Source organism: Marmota flaviventris, chromosome 9 (assembly GCF_047511675.1).
Source record: "Marmota flaviventris isolate mMarFla1 chromosome 9, mMarFla1.hap1, whole genome shotgun sequence".
Taxonomy (NCBI): Eukaryota; Metazoa; Chordata; class Mammalia; order Rodentia; family Sciuridae; genus Marmota; species Marmota flaviventris.
In genome coordinates, this window is record NC_092506.1 from 15,055,347 (window position 1) to 15,072,904 (window position 17,558).

Consider the following 17,558-nt stretch of genomic DNA (forward strand, 5'->3'; position numbering starts at 1 on the left):
AAAATGGACATGATCTTAACCAGTTCCTCAAAGGGCCACTGCAAGTTTTGAAAGAGGCAATATCTGGTACAGTTCTTGGTCCTTTATAAAAGCTCAATGACCTGGCCATTCCTATTAGAGTCATTACATGAGAGTGAATTGGATGCCTTCTGTTTCCAACTCTGAAATGTCTTGAGTGAATCTGGGAGGCAGGATTATATTTCGGGAAGCTGCATAACACATTAGTTATGAGCACGGTCTTTGGAGCAACAATAATAATAGTGATAGTGACAAAATACCCTGACATGGGGTTATTAATTAATTAACCCACACAAAGCATTTAGTATAGCATCTGGCACAGGTCAATTCTTCTTTTTATTATTATTATTAATATTATTATTATTTTGGGAGGGAGTTGGTAGAGGCAAGCATGGAGCTACCACTCAAATAACAGCACTTATTCTTCAGGCAATGATCTCAGGTTGTCCTTTTTTCTCGTGGCCAGTTCCCACTCTCTTTCTGCTCCTTGGTTCCCGGATCCCTTGTCCTGTTCTTGAGCTTTCTGATGTTTTCTTCCTGCCGCTGCTTGACGATCCTCCACGTCAATCCTCTGGCATTGGCTGTAACATCCTGCATGCATCCTGTGCACTTCAGAGACACATGTGTGCATGCATGTGTGTATGCACATGTGTGTGTAAGTGTGTGTGCATGCCTGAGTGCCACATAGTGTGCATGGGTGCATGGGGACGTGTGAATGTATTCACATTGTGTGTGTGTGCAAGGGAGCATGCAGAGAGGTGGGTGAAAATCTTAGGATTGCCTGTCTCAAGATCAGATGCATTCATATATGATGCGATTGACAGGGGTCTCCTGTTCTCTTCCCTGTCCTGGCTGCCTTCCCTGTTGGGAGGTATAGAGAGAAATGAAAGGTGGGTGGAGGGAACCTCCTTTGTCACCCAGTATTCTCTTGGTCAAATCTCAGAGTCATTGCTGTTGACCTGCAAGCCCCATGTAGTTACTAGACTTAGAATTGTCTCCATTGGCAAAAAATCTGAGTTGCTGATTATTAGGTATTATCACTCACTTCTAGCATGGTTGGAGGTAGAAACAGCAGATGCCGTCACTTTGAGGTCCTGGAGCACAGACATCTTGCTATGTGTAGAGAGAGATACTGGGGGCCACAGAAAACAGACACTTCCTTAGCTTCTCAGAAATACCACGGGGCAGAAAGGGAAGAGGATAAAGAGAGAATGATTCAAATTCATTCTTTTTTTTTTTTGGTACTGGGGATTGAACCTAGGGGTGATTAACCACTGAGCCACATCCCCAGCCCTTTTTGTTTTTTATTTTGAGACAGGGTCTTGCTAAATTACCTAGGGCTTCACTACGTTGCTGAGGTTGTCTTTGAACTCAAGATCTTCCTGCCTCAGCCACCCAAGTTGCTGGAATTACAGGTGTGCGCCACCATGCCTGGCTTATCCATATGTTTAACACACACTTAATGAGAACCTATTATATTCCTAGCCCATCTGAGGTACATATACAATGTCCAGAATTACAAGGCCAATATCTATTCTGATTGGTCAGTATCCTTGATGCTGGGTTGTTAAATATTTTGATTACCCCTCCTGTTTAGCAATGAACAAAACAAAGTGGTGCTCATTTCTGTTGGAAGGCAGACAATAAACACACAAGTAAGCACACGAATATTTGACAGATCATAAATGCTGTGGAGAAAAATGAATCAGGGTATGGGGGCAGAGGTTAAATAATTTGCCTGAGATTTCATGGCTAATAAGAGGTGGAACTGGGACTTGCTAAATTTGAAGGCTGACTACTTGACCTGTATACATGCAGGCTCTGATAGGGGGACTGGGAGCAGCTGGCCATGCATCTCATTTGCATCCTACCTAAGGGGAAGTCAGAAAGAGACTTTTTCATAAGTTAGTTATTAAATATTTATTAAGCCCCTACTGTGCACCAGACAACATGCTGAGCTTTGGAGATGCAGCCAGCAACAAAGCAGATAAAGTCTCTGCTCAGGGAGGAGGGAAGCAGGAAGACAGATTTTAAGTCACTGCAAGGGTACAAAGTGCTGTAAAGGGAGAATACAGGACAACATAGGAAGAGAAAGCAAGGCTATTCTATGGGAAATAAAATCAGTTTGTTGAAGGCTTACCTGTATTCCCACGTTTTGAATGGTAGCATCATTCAAAATAACTAAGATATGGAACCAACCTAAGAGTCCATTAATAGAAGAATGGCTAAACAAAATGCCATAACACACACACACACACACACACACACACACACACACACACTGAATTCTACTCAACCTTAAAAAAAAGAAGGAAATTCTTTGAAACAACATGGATGAAACTGGAGGACATTATGCTAATTGGAATGAGCCAAGCATAGACGGATACTGCGTGACCTCAGTTATGTGTGTCATGCGGAAAAGTCAAGTTTACAGAAGCAGAGAGGAGAAGGGTCAGGACGGTAGACAGGAAGATGTTGGTCAAAGTGTACAAAGTTTCGATTAGATAATGGTGAATAGATTCTGGAGATCTATGGTACAGCATGGTGAGTATGATTAATAATAATGCACACTTGGAATTGCTAAGGGAGTAGATCTTCAGTGTTCTCACCAGGAAAAATTAGTTTACCTTATAATGAATTTGTTAACCAGCTTGATTTCATCACTTTACAGTGTGTACATGTAGCAAAACATCATGTCATACACGACGAGTACATACAATCTCTAAATAAAAGTGATGGGAGAAGATGTCCCCAGGAAAGCCAGGTATTTGCTGAGTGTATTTGCTCTGAGCTCCTCTTTGGCCCTGAGGTGTGATGTCTGTCCTAAGTGCATCCATCTCACAGAGCACCCCTCTTGTCTGGCTCCTTCGTGGGTGTCTGACAAGGCTGCGCCCTCTCCAGCTGCTTCCACTTAGGGTTCTGATGCTGTCCAGAGGTGCCTAGCAGTCCCTCGACTCCATGGGCAGACCACTGACCTGGTCCCGTTCCCAGCCACGGGCTCTGAGTCATGCCTCTCCATCATTTGCTTAGTGCAGGCGTCTTCTTCCAGGCAGGCTCAGGACTGTGGGAAGAGGGTGGTGGGAGGGAGCCCAGCTCCTGCCCTGGGATTTTCGGCAAAGGAGAGTTTCAGGGACTACAGAAGAGGAGGTGAGAGGCAGGAATTGGGAAGAGCAGCAGGCTTCCTTCTGAGGCGGTTGGGAAGTGGGACCTATTTATAGGAGGAATTTCAATAAGTCTTGCCAATCGGAACTTTGCCTGGAAACACCCTGGCACTAAATGAGGTCATACCCACCTCTGTGACCCTTCTCTCTCTCTCTCTTACCTGTTCACATAGATAAAGGTGCACTGTCTGTCTCTTAGATTAGGTACAGAAAAGCAGTCCCATGTGGGGTGACTTGTTCCTGCCTGTGGCTGTGAGGCCACCATTGCTGATTTGTTCCTTTCCTCTCATTATCTCTCTTGCCAGGCATTGCTGGATCGGAACCACAAGCTCTTGGTTGGAGCTGTAGCTGTCACTTTCTGGCTCCCTGCCCCTGGGAAGTTGATGCATAGCTAATATTTATTGAGCTCCTTTTGGAGCCAGACATGAGGTTAAGTACTGCACGTGGAATATTTTGTCTTATTCTTAGGGCAGCCCCGCAGAGGATGATGTTTCTTTTTCCTTTGTTTTTAAATCACAGTTTTATAAAAAAAAGCCACTGAGCTCCAGATAAATTGGGCAATTTGCTGAAGGAAATAGGTAGCTGGTGGAAAAGCTTATGACTGTCACTCATCAAACATTTACCTTGTGTTCAGTGTTTAACCTGTGCCATCTTTTAAAATTTCTGCAATAAGCTGGGTGTGGTGGTGCATGCCTGTCATTCTAGCGACTCAGGAAGCTAAGGCAGGAGGATTGCAAGTTCAAGGCCAGCCTCAGCAACTTGGTGAGACCCTGTCTCAAAAAAAAAAAAAAAAAAAAGTGCTAGGCTTGTGGCTCAGTGGTAAAGTGTTTCTGGGTTAGATCCCCAGGAGGGAGGGAGAGAGAGAGAGAGAGTGGGGGTGGGGGTGGGGATATGAAAGCAATTAGGGAAGACACCTGACTGGGGCTGAGAGGAGCAAAGAATACAGCGGGGTGGGGGGCGGGTGGCTACAGTGATGTCCTCTTTTGCCCCATGTTGTGTGGGCATTGATATTGTCCCACCACTGAAAGCCACCGGTGCTTACTGTACCTTAGGCATGGAGCCAAATCCTTTATGTCATTCAAGCCCCATCTTACCCCATATTTTACAGTCGCAAAAACAGGCAGGTGAGGTAGGGTATTTCCAGGTCTCCTACTTTGTTAATGGCAGAGCCAGATTCTGACTGGTCTATGTGGCTCTTAACCACAAACCTCTTGCAGGGAGGGCAAGGTGGAGCTGCACAAAACACTCCCTGCTGTCCACCTAGGCAGAGAAGCTGGGGACAGTGGAAGGGAGGTTGGGACCTGTTAGGAGCAGAACGGAAGGAGTTGACTTCTTGCCCATTCTTTTATTTGGTTTTCTCTTAGGGAGGGACTCTGGGGCTAAGATGTCTTTGCCTGAGAGACACTTTTGGCCTGGAGAGCGGAGAGGGGCCAGCCCATTGTGGACTGGAGGAGGGGGAGGGCTGGGGTCTTTGGGCTGCCCCAGGTTCTGAATCCAGAGGAGAGCATCTGCCCAAGCATGCACTGTGCTGTCCTCAGTGTGGCTGCAGCAGGAAGCCACATCTGCAATTATAGTGTGGCCTTTATGGGGGCAACACGGGATAAAGGTGAAGAATTGATCCATCCAGGGAGGACCAAGCTCAACCGGCCCCATGAGGTTGAAGGATGGCGGCCCTAAGAATGAGAATCAACACCTCCCAATGCTGGGCAGCCCAGGGTAGGGGTCCTGAACTGAGAAATTGGGCAGCACTTGACTGTCCTTTAAATTCTCTGTCGGATCTTGGGGCAAGTCACATCCCCTTCCAGGTCTTTAGTTTCTTTATCTAGTAACATGGGGCATTTGGACCAGATGGGTTATGCATGGTTGGGTTGACTGTGGAGTTCCAATAAGGACAATGACTAAGCATTTGCCATGTTTTGACATGATATTTAATCCTTTTCTGTTCTTTAATGGGATGATTCCCTTTGGTCTGACTGCTTGGCTTAGAAGTCTCAGGTCCTAGACCCTACATCAATAGAGAGCTGGAGAGAGGGTGGAGGTCTCCCCACTACCATAGAGAAGTAGGATCTAGAAGGGCCGGGGTGATGGAGCAGCTACTGCCTGGATCCCAGAATAGCTGCAGCCCTTCTGGTATCTGTCATGCTGGCTGCAAGCTCCCCTTCCCATTGGCTGCTCCCTATCCTGCCGTCTGGCAGGCACTGCTTTCCAGGTTTTTGCGGCTCAGGCTAAGCAGCCCTCTTTGCACACTATAGCATCCTGGCTTCTTGCTCCAAGTGGCCAGGATCATAATAGCAACTCTTCTCTGGTTCCCTCACTTTACCCCTTTGATGGTGAGGACACCGAGGTGGTTTGGGACACCGTAAAGAGGCTGAGAGTTGGTGCCAGGCCTCATAAGTCCTTTTACCAACTCACCACGGGACTGGGCACACATCTAAACATCTCCCTTGGCTTCAGTAGTGTCACCTGAAGGACAGGTACAATCAGGCTATTGTTCCGCTGTTGACCAAGGTGGTCTTCTCCATGGTTTGCAGCGGGGGTCCCTCTGCCTGGCTGGAGACCACACCATGCTAGTTGGATATTTTGAATATGACTCTTAGTCATTTACAAGAACCGATGTTAAAATTCAGTGGGATAAATAAAGAATGGAAGCAAGTGCTCTGAGTTCCCTGAAGCTCTAGTCGGTTGTCTAATATGTGGTTTTCCTGGGACCCGTTTGCTTTCCCTCTCTCGGAGACAGATTGCATCCTGATTTTCCACTCTTATTCTTAACCATTTGTTTCTGATGGGGTGTGCTCCAAGTCTGCATGTGACCCATGCCTGGTCACACGAGCCTTTCTTGCTCAGATCACAGTGATAGATGAGGATGAATCAAATGCAAAAGGCCTCATTAGAGCCAGTCCTGGGGCGGGACCCAGCCAGACATGACCACTAAGAACGCACTTCTCAGGTGGCTCAGTTAGACCAATTGGACCGTCTCTCTTTGCACGTTCTCATGGGGGAAGGTCCTTCTTTAAGTTACCAGTGAAAAGGATGTGAGTCATGGCTCCTCCTTCCTTCCCTGTCTGGGTGGAAGAGAATGGAACTAAGCAAAAACAAAGACAGGAGATGGAGAGGAGAGGAGAGAGAGTCCTGGCTCTCTCTGGTCTCTAATGACTTTATTGCTATAGCTCCTCCTTTAAGCATAGAGAAAAGTAGAGAGTGGCAAGGTGCAGGGCACACTTTCACAGTTTTACCTTGGTTTTCAGGGTAGTCTTTTCTATTAAGATTAATGTGATCTTAGGACTAAGTGTGTCCTATAAATACACAGGGGAAGGGGATTCTAGGCAGAGGGAATAGAAAGTGCAAATGCCCTGAGGTAGGAGGGAGTTAGGGATCTTCAAGTAATAGCAAGTGCACTGACTGAACTGGAGCTAAGTGAGCAGGAATAACTTATCCTAGATCTCTCTTGTCTAACACTCTCTGCCCAGACTGGACTTGCAGCTTTACTGGAATTGGTACCTGTAGCTGCTAAGGTCTAGACATTTCAGAGACCAACACCGAGGCTGACTCTTAATTCTCTCCCTGTCTACACCGAAGGAGCATGACCTCCCCTTAAGGAGTGTCCTCTCATAACTCACTTAGGATCTATTATAAACTTTCTATAGAGATACAGAGAGGGGGAACAACTCCTTGGAGACAGAAAAGTGTCAACGTCAACGGGAGGGTTTCTTTCATTACAATTGCCGAGGTGTGACATTTCATGAACACATGCCAATTTTGTTCCCTGTGTGTTTGTTCCTTTCTTAATTCATTTAACAAGAATTTATTGACTGTCTGATATCTGCCAAGGTATACAGAAAGGCACTGAATATACAAAGATGAATCAGTCACGGTTTCTGCTTTCAAGGATCTCAGCCTGGGGTGGGTGTGGAGGAGGCAGCCACATAAACAGATAATTAGAGGGAGACACGACAGGTGCAGAAATGAGGCAGGGATGGGGTGCCACCCGCGGGAGGTCTGGGGAGGGAGGGACAGTTTTATGGAGAAGAGTCAGGGTGGTCGATGCAGAGGGCCTGACCTCTGAGCTGCACTTTGCAGATGGAGGGAAGTTTGAGAGTAACGGGAGGGACCCAGATGTTCAGAACTTGCAGATGTGTATTAAGAACATGCTGTCGTGGGCAGGGAGGGGGTTAGGCAATGGCGCACTTTGAGTGAAGAGGGTTTGGGAACCTGGAGTTGGTAGATGGAAGAGAGGGGGTGAGTGAGGTCAACCTAGAGTGCCCTGGATATTTAGACTTGGTTCTGTTGCTTTGGATAATCCTTAGGGATTCCTAAGTAAGGAGGTAATGGAAATATATTAGACTGTTAAGTAATAATATATTTTAATATAATACAAAAATATGACAGCAGAACATAATGTAATACATAACAGTGGTGGGATTGGGCTGAAGAATGAGTGGTCAGTTGTTTGTGTTGTGACAGGCTTACAAGCTCAGATGCCAACAGGAGCCAGGCAGGTAACACAGGAGACCAAGGAACAAGGTCCACAGGACACGTGGCCCTCTGCTGTCTTCAGAGGGCAGTGGCTACTCCATGCCGGCAATTGTTGTCCCATTGGGAGCTCAGGTCCAGAGTTGCCAAAGCTCCTGTTCTCCAGAGCAGCTGGAGACCCAGATCCTTATGTAAAAATCTCACCATTTTTAAATGTTGGCAAGTAACTGGAATTCTTCAAAACGCTGTGTGGGCCAAGTGTAACACATCTGCCAGCCTGATCTGTCTGTGGGCCACTGGTTTGTAACTTCTGAGGTGAGAAAAGAGTTTTCTTTCTTCAAAAGAGAGATCAAAATGGTTTGGGATGCAAGGATTCGAGTCTGGAATGGCTTTCTTTGGCTCTTGTTCTGTCAAATTCCTAATAATTCCTTAAGGGTCCGTTCAATTTTTCTCTGTGAAGTTCTCCCCATCACCCTGACCCCTGTCTCCCAAATAACCCAAGCATTCATCACACTTTGTGTCCCCCACATCTTTTATAGGATACCTAAGGGGAAAGTAAGAGCAAAGGATATGAAGCGTGAGAGAAGTTGGGGACAGAAAAGCCTTGGAACTGCTGGCTGATGGACAGACTCCAGATCTGTAGAAATGGATGGAACTCACAGTCCAGGTCCTCATGGGAAGAAGCGGGCTGGATCTGAAAGGAAAGATGAAATGCTCTGTATGTGGGCTCGAGGTTCTTCCAGGCTTCATTCTTGAGCAGGGCTGTGCATCACTCTCGAGTCGGTAATGACATCTGCCTTCAGTTACTGCTGATCCCGAGTCCCGGAGCACTGACCTGGGAGTCGTCCGTGGAGGGATTTAGGATACGGGGGTGGATTGGACATCTGCTGTTTTCGTTGTCCAACTTGCTTTCATCCTTTTTCTTGGCTTCTTTAGAGATCCATCCCCCTCAACCCCCGCCTCCTCCAACTTTCAGCCCATGGACTCAAGGGCTGAGCGTGTGACCCAGATGTGGCTCATCCTCTGGACACAGATGGTCACATAATTTGATGACAGCTCGTAAGACTCCGGTTCAGGACCTTCCTTGAATTGTTGAGGGATAAATAGTCTCACTTTCCTGCTGGGTTTGAACCCGGGATGGTACAGGTCTAGAAGCTGCTGGCAGCCACCACATTAGCCTATGAAGGAAGCCAGTATGGGCAGCAGGACAGTGAGAGATGGTGTTTGGTGCGGTGGCGCACGCCTGTAATCCCAGTGGCTCGGGCTGCTGAGGCAGGAGGATCGCAAGTTCAAAGCCATCCTCAGCAACTAATTGAGGTCCTAGGGAACTAAGCAAGACCCTGTCTCTAAATAAAACATAAAAAGGGCTGGGGATATTACTCAGTGGTTAAGCACGCCTGGGTACTAGGAAAAAAAAGTGAGGGTTGGGGGTACAGATGGTACCACGTGAGCTGCTAAATCAAATAGTACCTAAAGCTAATCAATACTAGACTTTTTTTTTCTTATTGAGTAAAACTTCCCCCTTAAGCCAGTTTCAGTTATGCTTTCTTTTGTCAGGTGCCACCGAGAGAAATCCTTCAACTTCAGTGATAGGCATGAAGACTGATCCCTCCTGTGAACCGTTCTTGACAGTTTGCAAAGCATTTTTGCACTGATTGCCTTAATTCTCTCCACTCTTCCGAGAATCAGGCAAAGCAGGAATTGTCACTCCCATTACACAGAGATGGCAGTGAGGGGCAGTGAGCCCAGGGTCCACAGCCAGGCAGTAGGAATGCCACAATGAGAATCCTGGCTCTAGAGTTTCACTGTACTGATAATGTCGTGCTAAATTGAACTCCAGTGATGTCGAACTAAATTACCCTAAAGTACCCCTGGAAATAGCCTCTCAGAGTCACAATTCATGCTGGGTGATTACAAAATAACTTTCTTCTTATTATTTCTCTACTTATGTACCTCCAAGGGAAGGGCTGGTGATAAATGTCAGGGTTGGGACAATTTAGATAATTATTTGGATATCTGGCTGATGGATCCTTTTTTCACAGTGCTACTATCTGTCTGCTTTTACCTCTGCTTGATAACCAACCAAATGGAGACCTTCCATTTCGCGTCCCCCACCTAGACAAATTATTTTGTAAAGAAGTTGCTGAGAGCTTTCCTCATGCTCCATTTTTTGGAGTGATCTCACCACCCTGATTCCTGCTCACCTGTCAGTTCTTGGCTTCAACACTACTGATGCAGAGTGTTCTTGAGTTATAAGAAATCAATTTTTTTCCTCCTTCATCTTCAATTTTGTTCACTTTAGGCTGTGTTATATGCTTCTTGCTTTCTACATGTTATGGTTTAGATATTAGGTGTCCCCTAAGAGCTCATGGGTGACACAATGCAAGAAGGCTTAGAGGTGAATTAATGGGTTAGGAGAGCCTTAACCCAACCAGTGAATCAATCCTCTGATAGGGATTAACTGGGTGGTAACCATAGGCAGGTAGCAGGTGGCTTGAGCAGATGGGTCATTGAAGGTGTGACTTTAGGGTATGTATTTTGTCCCTGGAGAGCAGAGTCTCTCTCTCTCTGCTTCCTGGTGTGATGTCTTGAGCTACTTTCTCCACTTCACACTCTTGCCATGGTGTTCTGCCTCACCTCAAGCCCCAAGAAATGGAGTCAGCCTGAGACCTCTGAAACTGTGAGCCCCAAATAAACTTTTCCTCCTCTGATTGTTCTGTCAGGTCTTTGGTTGCCACAATGAAAAAGCTGACAAAAACACCACAATCTCAATTTAAAATTTTTTACTATAAATTTTCTTTCTTTTTGACTGAATGCCATTGGTTTGTGTCACTTCTTTATCTTTAGCATCTCACTCAGTGCCTGGCATAAGGTTGGTACTCATCGGATATTTGTTGGCATAAACTGGTGGATGAATGGCTCATCTGAGAGTATCCAAGAAAAGGTGGCCTGTGAGCCACGGGAAACTGGGGGCAGAGAGAGACCTCTGTTCTAGATTGATGAGTATCCCTAGTTAGGCTGGAGGGAGTGTGGGGGGGAGGAGGTACACCTGAGAAACCGGGAGCCCCCTAGGGAATACAAATCAGAGAGGAGAAGCCAGGATTGTGCCCTAGTGGATGAAAGAAGGAAGGAGAAGCAGGGGTGAGGGGTTGGGATGGCTGGACACCAGCAGAATCCTGGGCAGTAACCGTATCTGAGAATTCTGCCTGGGCAGGAGGGGGGCTCAGGAGGACGAGAAGAGGGGCTGACAACAGCGTTCCATACCTCCCCACGGTGCCAGAGCAGCTGATTCACACCTGACTTACTTTTCCATTTATTTTCACTCTGATTGTAGCAGTTGGCAGCTTTCCAAGTAGCAGTGTGATTTTTTGTTTGCTGCCTGCAATTCCCACCTCTCTGGGTTAGCAGGCACGAGTCCTCTGACCTTGCTGGTGAATGTGGCACCTCTCATTTTAGCTGTTTGCAAATGTCAGCTGAGATGCTGCACACCCTCTCTGCTGAATCTTTCAGAATATGCAAAAGAGCTCAGATGCACACACACACACACACACACACACACCCCACAATGGTTTACTCCCTATGCTCTCTGCTCCTTCTAGAAGCAAGGGCACCACCTGCCAGATGGTCACCTCTTTGGAGATGTTTATCAGGCTTTGAGGCTATACTGATAAAGGGAACACAAAGTGATTTTGACAGAGAATCATAAGTCTAAGGAACTTATAACATGGAAAGGCAAAACTGTCATCCTCCTAAGGGGTATTCTCTAGAATTTGGGGAGCTGAGTAATCATACTCCGGTGAGTGACACACACCTGGGTCCCTTCTGACCTTTGGAAGGGACAAGTCTTTTATAGCCAGCCTCAGGTTCATGATAGCTGGAGCTATAAATAGCTGCTCATTTGGAGTTCTTAAAGTGGGCCTGGCACTTAGGCCTTTTATATATGTGCATCTTACTTAATGTTCCCTGGAATCCTATTAGATCCTTGTTATTGACTCCACTTTACAGATGAGAAAACTGAGACTCAGAAAGGTACAGTGGCTTGCTGAAGGTCACAAAGATGTGCTTCGTGAAGCTGGGAATCAAACTCAAGTAGTGGCTTTTCCCAGGACTCCAGCTAGTTGGTGAAGGTACAAGCTATGCTGGTTACTAGATGGGGACTGCCAGTGTCTGTCATGTAACAGGCTCATGGAGACTTATCCTGTGCCTAAATGCTGGACAGTGGCCAATTGGAAAGGGGTGCCAGTTTGCAGTTCTTGGAGCCCAATGGGTAGACTTCTCAGTTCACCAATATTCCTTCTCCTTCCAATGTCCTTAGAGGCTTCTAGCAGGTCAGGGAACTTCCACTCATGATTCAGCTCTTGACGGGAATTGTTCTTTCTTGATCATGAAAACAAAATCCCAAACAGAAAACAAACACAAAAAAACCCAAACATTTTAAAGAGGGGTTATCAGGATTCTTTGCCATTTCCCAGAGAGGGCGGTCTTTCTTTTTTATTGGAAATTAAGCGGGGGGTGGTAGATGCCCTCTGAGGAACTTCTATCACTCACCCCAGGGCTCCCTGCATTTCTGGTCACATCTCAGCTGCAGCCTGGGCATGTGAGGGGCGATCAATGAACCAGCAGGCCAAGAAAATAAACAGGGAATAGGCAGCCTTTGTCCTAGGCTCTTCTCAGAAGGAAAATGCAAGAGATCCATAAAACAACAGCAGCAAACAGGCCCATCATTTCCTGCTCCATGAGCCCCATTTGGTGGGTCTAACAGCATGGTGAGGCTGGGTCACAATGGCCAGGGGGTGGGACTGAGCACCAGCAGCTACTCCTTTGGTCCCTACCTCCACCCACCTCTTCAACATGATGGAGAGGGGTGGTTCAGAAGCTGTGTGCAAATAGCACCCAGGAGGCCTGGTCCACCTTGCTTGTGCTGGAGGAGGGACAAGGTCAGGAGGTTCAAGGTGATGCGAAGCATCTCTGCCTGTCTGCTTTCTATCCACTGTGCTTACCTACCCAGTTCCTTTAAGTTTCTGGGACTGCTCCATGCCACATAAAAGTGGGTCTCAGGCATCATTGCATCCTGTTCCTGGGTCACCCTTTGCTCTGCATCCGGAGCTGCCCCTTGCTCTCCTGGTCCCAATGTGACCACCTCTGTTCTGATGTCACTCCCACAAGTAGCTCCCTGCTATTATCTGTTTGGAGACTTTCAAGGAGGACTCAGTAACTTCTCTACTGTGCTTTTCTCATCTTGATTTCCCAGGCCTTTCTGATAGTCTCCTCATAACCAACTGCATCTCCTCACACTGGAAAAGAGGTCACTTGATGTGAAACACTTAAATCCAATACAAATCCATCCAGTGTTCCTGTAGCATCCTGGCCTTTCTCTTTTGCAGCACATATCAGACTTGTAAATACTTGCTCAACTTCTGTATTTTCTAATACTCTGCAACCACAACAGTAGCAATGAAAACAAATAAGCTCATATTTATTGGGCTCTCTCTGTATGCTAGGCTCTGTATAAAGGCAAAGCCCTATTCATCTTTCTTGATCTAATAACTCTGTGAATTAGGTGCTATCACTACTCCCATTTCGTAGACGGCGTATTGAAAACTCAAAGTAATTATTCCTGAGGTCACGTAGCAGTGAGGCTGACAGCGGTTCAGTACCTGTTTACCAAATTAATTGACTGATGGCCCATGTTATTTTGTGGCTAGCGGATGAACAAAAGATGGATGCACTAGGCAGATATATTGGCCAGAGCTGGGCTGCTGAGATAGATTCAGAAAATCATAAGGCAAAACTTTCCAGCAGTAAAGCTTTCCGGTGCACCCCTTGGGTGTTCAGATTAGGCTAAAGAAGCCCTCGGTAGGAATGTGGAGAGTTAAGCCCCAGGTGGAGGATAGGCAGGGTGACCTTTAAGATCCTTTTCAACTCTGAGAGTCTGAGGTTGTTATATAATTCTTAAAGAAAGCAATAAAACCTTTTGTAAATATGAAGCAGTCCAGATCCAGCTCTGTACTGTTATAAACAGGAGCCAAATGGATATACATGCTGGGGCAATAAATGCCAGTGTTGGTCAGGCCTCAAGCCTGCTGGGGATTAGCATCAATATTCAGTCATCTAGCAATGATAATAACAGCAGATGACATTTATGGAGTGCTTACGACATATCAGGCAGGATTATAAATACTTGCATGCATAATTTAATTCTTACAACAAACCTATACAATAGAAGTGTATTAGTTAGGAGAAGCTGCAGTAACAAATTAATCTTGAATACTTAGTGGCTTAACACCATAAAATCCATTTCTCACTTTTTTTTAAGTGCAAAGGAGATTGGATTATTATTATTATTATTATTTTACCTGCCTTGTCTGAAAGAGGTGGCCTTCATGGATTCTACGGTAAGGGGAGAGAGTGGAGCAAGGTGATGGGTTAGTTATTTGCAACCTGAGAACCCAAAACAACATATGACTGTGTATATCTATTGTCATAGTCTAATGGAAAGAAAAATAAGGCATTTCAGACCATGCCTGCCACAAAGTTAATGCTCAATAAATGCGAATGATGACAGTAATGATGATTTGTAAGACCAGGCAGGTTATTGGAAGCCCTACAGAGAGTGCAGAATTGAGAAGGGGCAAGAAGGTGGAACCTCACATTAGCTAACCCTTCCTTGGCTTGATTTATCCATGCACCTGTCTAGAAGTTCAGCCTAGTCCAAGTTTAGAGAACACTCTGACCAGGGCAAGTGGTTTATCAGCTGCCTTGTCCTACCCTCTGCCGGGGGGTCTGGTGCCTGGTAATAGTGCACCAGCCCATGACATCTATGTGTCCCCCTCCTCATAAGTGGCCAAGCATTTGATATAGCAGTCTGGTACCATCTCTCTCTGTCCATTCATCCTTCCATCTACCGATGCTGGTGTTGGAGCCATTCCTGAATCCCTGACAACTTGCCACTTTGCCTGGTCCTTGACAATACCCAGAACCATGATACTTGGAGCCGTGTAGTCTGGGGGAGAGTCTGCTGCCTCATAGGCCTTCCCTGGATACCTGCAGCTGCCCAGATGGCTGCCTCTGTTCTTGGGTTTTCGATCATCTGACAGCCCTCAACACAGATAGGCTGTGTCTCTCATCCTTTGTCCTGTCAAACTGCGCTAGTCTTTCTTCCCTTTTCCGCCTATGCCTGAGCCTGTCTGGACCAAGGATAGGAAGGATGGGAAAAGCCTGCATATTTATTCAGAGGCAGTTCTGCAGAGAGATTGTAGGCTTGGATCTGCTGTTTCTTGTTGAGGGATATTGGCCAAATTATTCATGTCTCATTTCTTTATCTGAAAAATGTGGACACTAATGTGACCCTACCCAGGGGATCAAGAAGATTAAATGAGATAATCTACATAAAGTGAATAGAACAGTGGCCGGAGCCTGGTAATAATACATCTTAGCTGTAATAATAAAAATATTTATCATAATAATGTCTCTAAAACCTTTGCTTTCCTACTCTGTGGGGAATCATGAAAGTACTCCCTGATGGAATATGGATAGATTCACTTTGATTTGTCTTTTCATTCTGCCAAATTTGCAGGGAATACTGGAGAGGGGTATATTCAGGAAGCAAGGCTGAGAAGCATAATAGGTGGCCAGATGGTAATGACAGAAACAGGGGTCCTTCTGTCTACAAGAACTACTGAGTGGCATTCAGGTGTGTAATAAGATAAACTGCATTTCTAGAGAGAGCATATTGGATCCAGGTGGAAGGAGGGCATCGTGGAATCTTGCCAGAGACTGTGAAATTAGGGAAGATAGCACAGACAGACCACTGTACCAATTCTGTTTCCCAGCTATGACACCTGGGACTTTACCATCATCCCTTTCTTTCAAGGTTCGCCTCCAGGGGATGGCGATGAGTTCATATCCTGGTGATATCCCCCTGTGACTTGTGTTCTAATGCTGTTGACTCCTTATTTGCTGAATCACAGGCAGGCTAGAATATCAAATTATGCTACTGGTGATAATATCTCTGTGGGAAAGGAAATTCCCTTGGCTCCAGAGCTTCTCCCTGGGGCCTCATTCATCTGCTCTTGTTTTATTTGACTTCATTTTTATTTCTTGAGAGGGTGAGGCAGGTCTAGTGGGTGCTTTTCCATTTCTTGGCTGCTTAGAAAATTCATTGCTTTGCAAAGATCATTTTCAAAACTCTTCATGGCACACTTGCCCTCCTCCACTGTATATCTGGGATTTGATGGGAAAATGATTCCCAGGGCTCACCTCTTATTCCTGGGGAAGGCAAGGAGGACAGCTACCTTTTCCCTCTCAGTCTTAGGGAAAGCCATGAGTAGGCATATGTTTAACCCTAAGCAAACAGATACTTCTTCTCTGGGACTGGAGGCATGGAGGTGTTTGGAGAACTTGTCTTTGAAGATTGAACTGAGAAGTCAAGCTCAAGGCCAGGGCTGTGTTTTCTGCAGCCTAACCTCTCCCTCAGGCTGCCTTCTACTTTAATTCATTTAGGCTAGAGATTACAAACTTAATGCCTTTATGGTCCAGATAAATACCCTAAATATGAGAGGAAATAAAAGACAAAAGGGAAGGATCAGGCCAGCGTAGACTGTGGGTCTTTCCTAAGCAAAGTTTTCTGTATTCTGAGGTTTTGAGTATAATCTGGTGTTATTATTCTTGTTTGAAATATTCTGCAAACACCAAAGTTTTGTCATTAAGGCTGTATCCTTGGAATGCTTCTTGTTCCCGAAAGAGCCTTCTAAATCCTTTGTCAGACTATGGATCCTGATTCGGGGAGCAGAAAATTAAGTCTCCACAGCAGAGGCAGCAGACCTTTGAGCATGAGCTGGGGTTTGAGCTGTCCGTAGGCTACCTGGGCCCAGCCCTCCCTCTTCCTCTCTGTGAAGGTCACCCGACTGTGCTTACTGAATGACCAGGGAATGAACACAAAAGGCACCTTTAGCTGCGGCCGGGAAACATATGGCTGAAAGCCAAATACCACTGTTCTTTAGGAAGGAAGTTTATGCCTCACCTGTGTGACAATGTGCACATGAGTGGTCCAGGCTGATATGATGGCTCTGTGGCCCTGGGCCTCTGACTTTGTCCTCTTGCTCTGCCATCCTCAGGATGTACATCCCATTTTGTGGTGAAGGTGGCTGATTCACTCCCACTGCCACATGGATCCTTCCAGTAAGCAGGAACTGAGAGCAGGGAGAGGGTTCTGTTTCCCTTTCAAGGGGCTGACCAATGGTTTCGGCCCCTAACTCATTGGCTTTGGTCAATAGGGAGCTTCAGCAAAGGTTGGGGAAGATAGTGCTTAGCTGGGTGGCCCTGAATCCAGATAGAATGTCTGTTTATAGGAGAGATAACCAGTAGCTTCTGCTGCAACATTCACATACTTGCCCCACAATCACCAGTAATCTCCCTAATCTCTTACCAGAGCAGAATGTCCAGGCTCACCCTTAATGCTGCTCATACAGAGGAAGGACAATGACCTGATCCAGGCTCTGCAGGCATCTGTAATGGTCATTCTTCAGGCACTAGCTAGGCAGGGGAGATATTTTCCAGAAAGGACTCAGGATGCGGTCTCCTACTCTTTCTGCTGAACTTCTTCTGTTTCCATTATGACTCTCCTCTTCAGCAGAGTTCAAGCTTGACACTGTACCCTCCCTTTTAGCAAAGATGGCCCTGAACTGAGGTTACTATCTTTAAGAGTGAACCCCACTATTGAAGAAGCCGACCTTTGCTCCCCTCCAACTCCTCTATCCCTTCTGGTCTGCCTGTGGCTGCTAATTGTCTTGTTAGTTTTCCTTGTCCCTGTGTCTCCAGTCCAAACCTAGGTCAATAGGATGGACATCTGAGGGGCCATCTAAGAAGAACTAGTCCACAGGCTGGGCTGGGCAGATAGCATCCCATCTC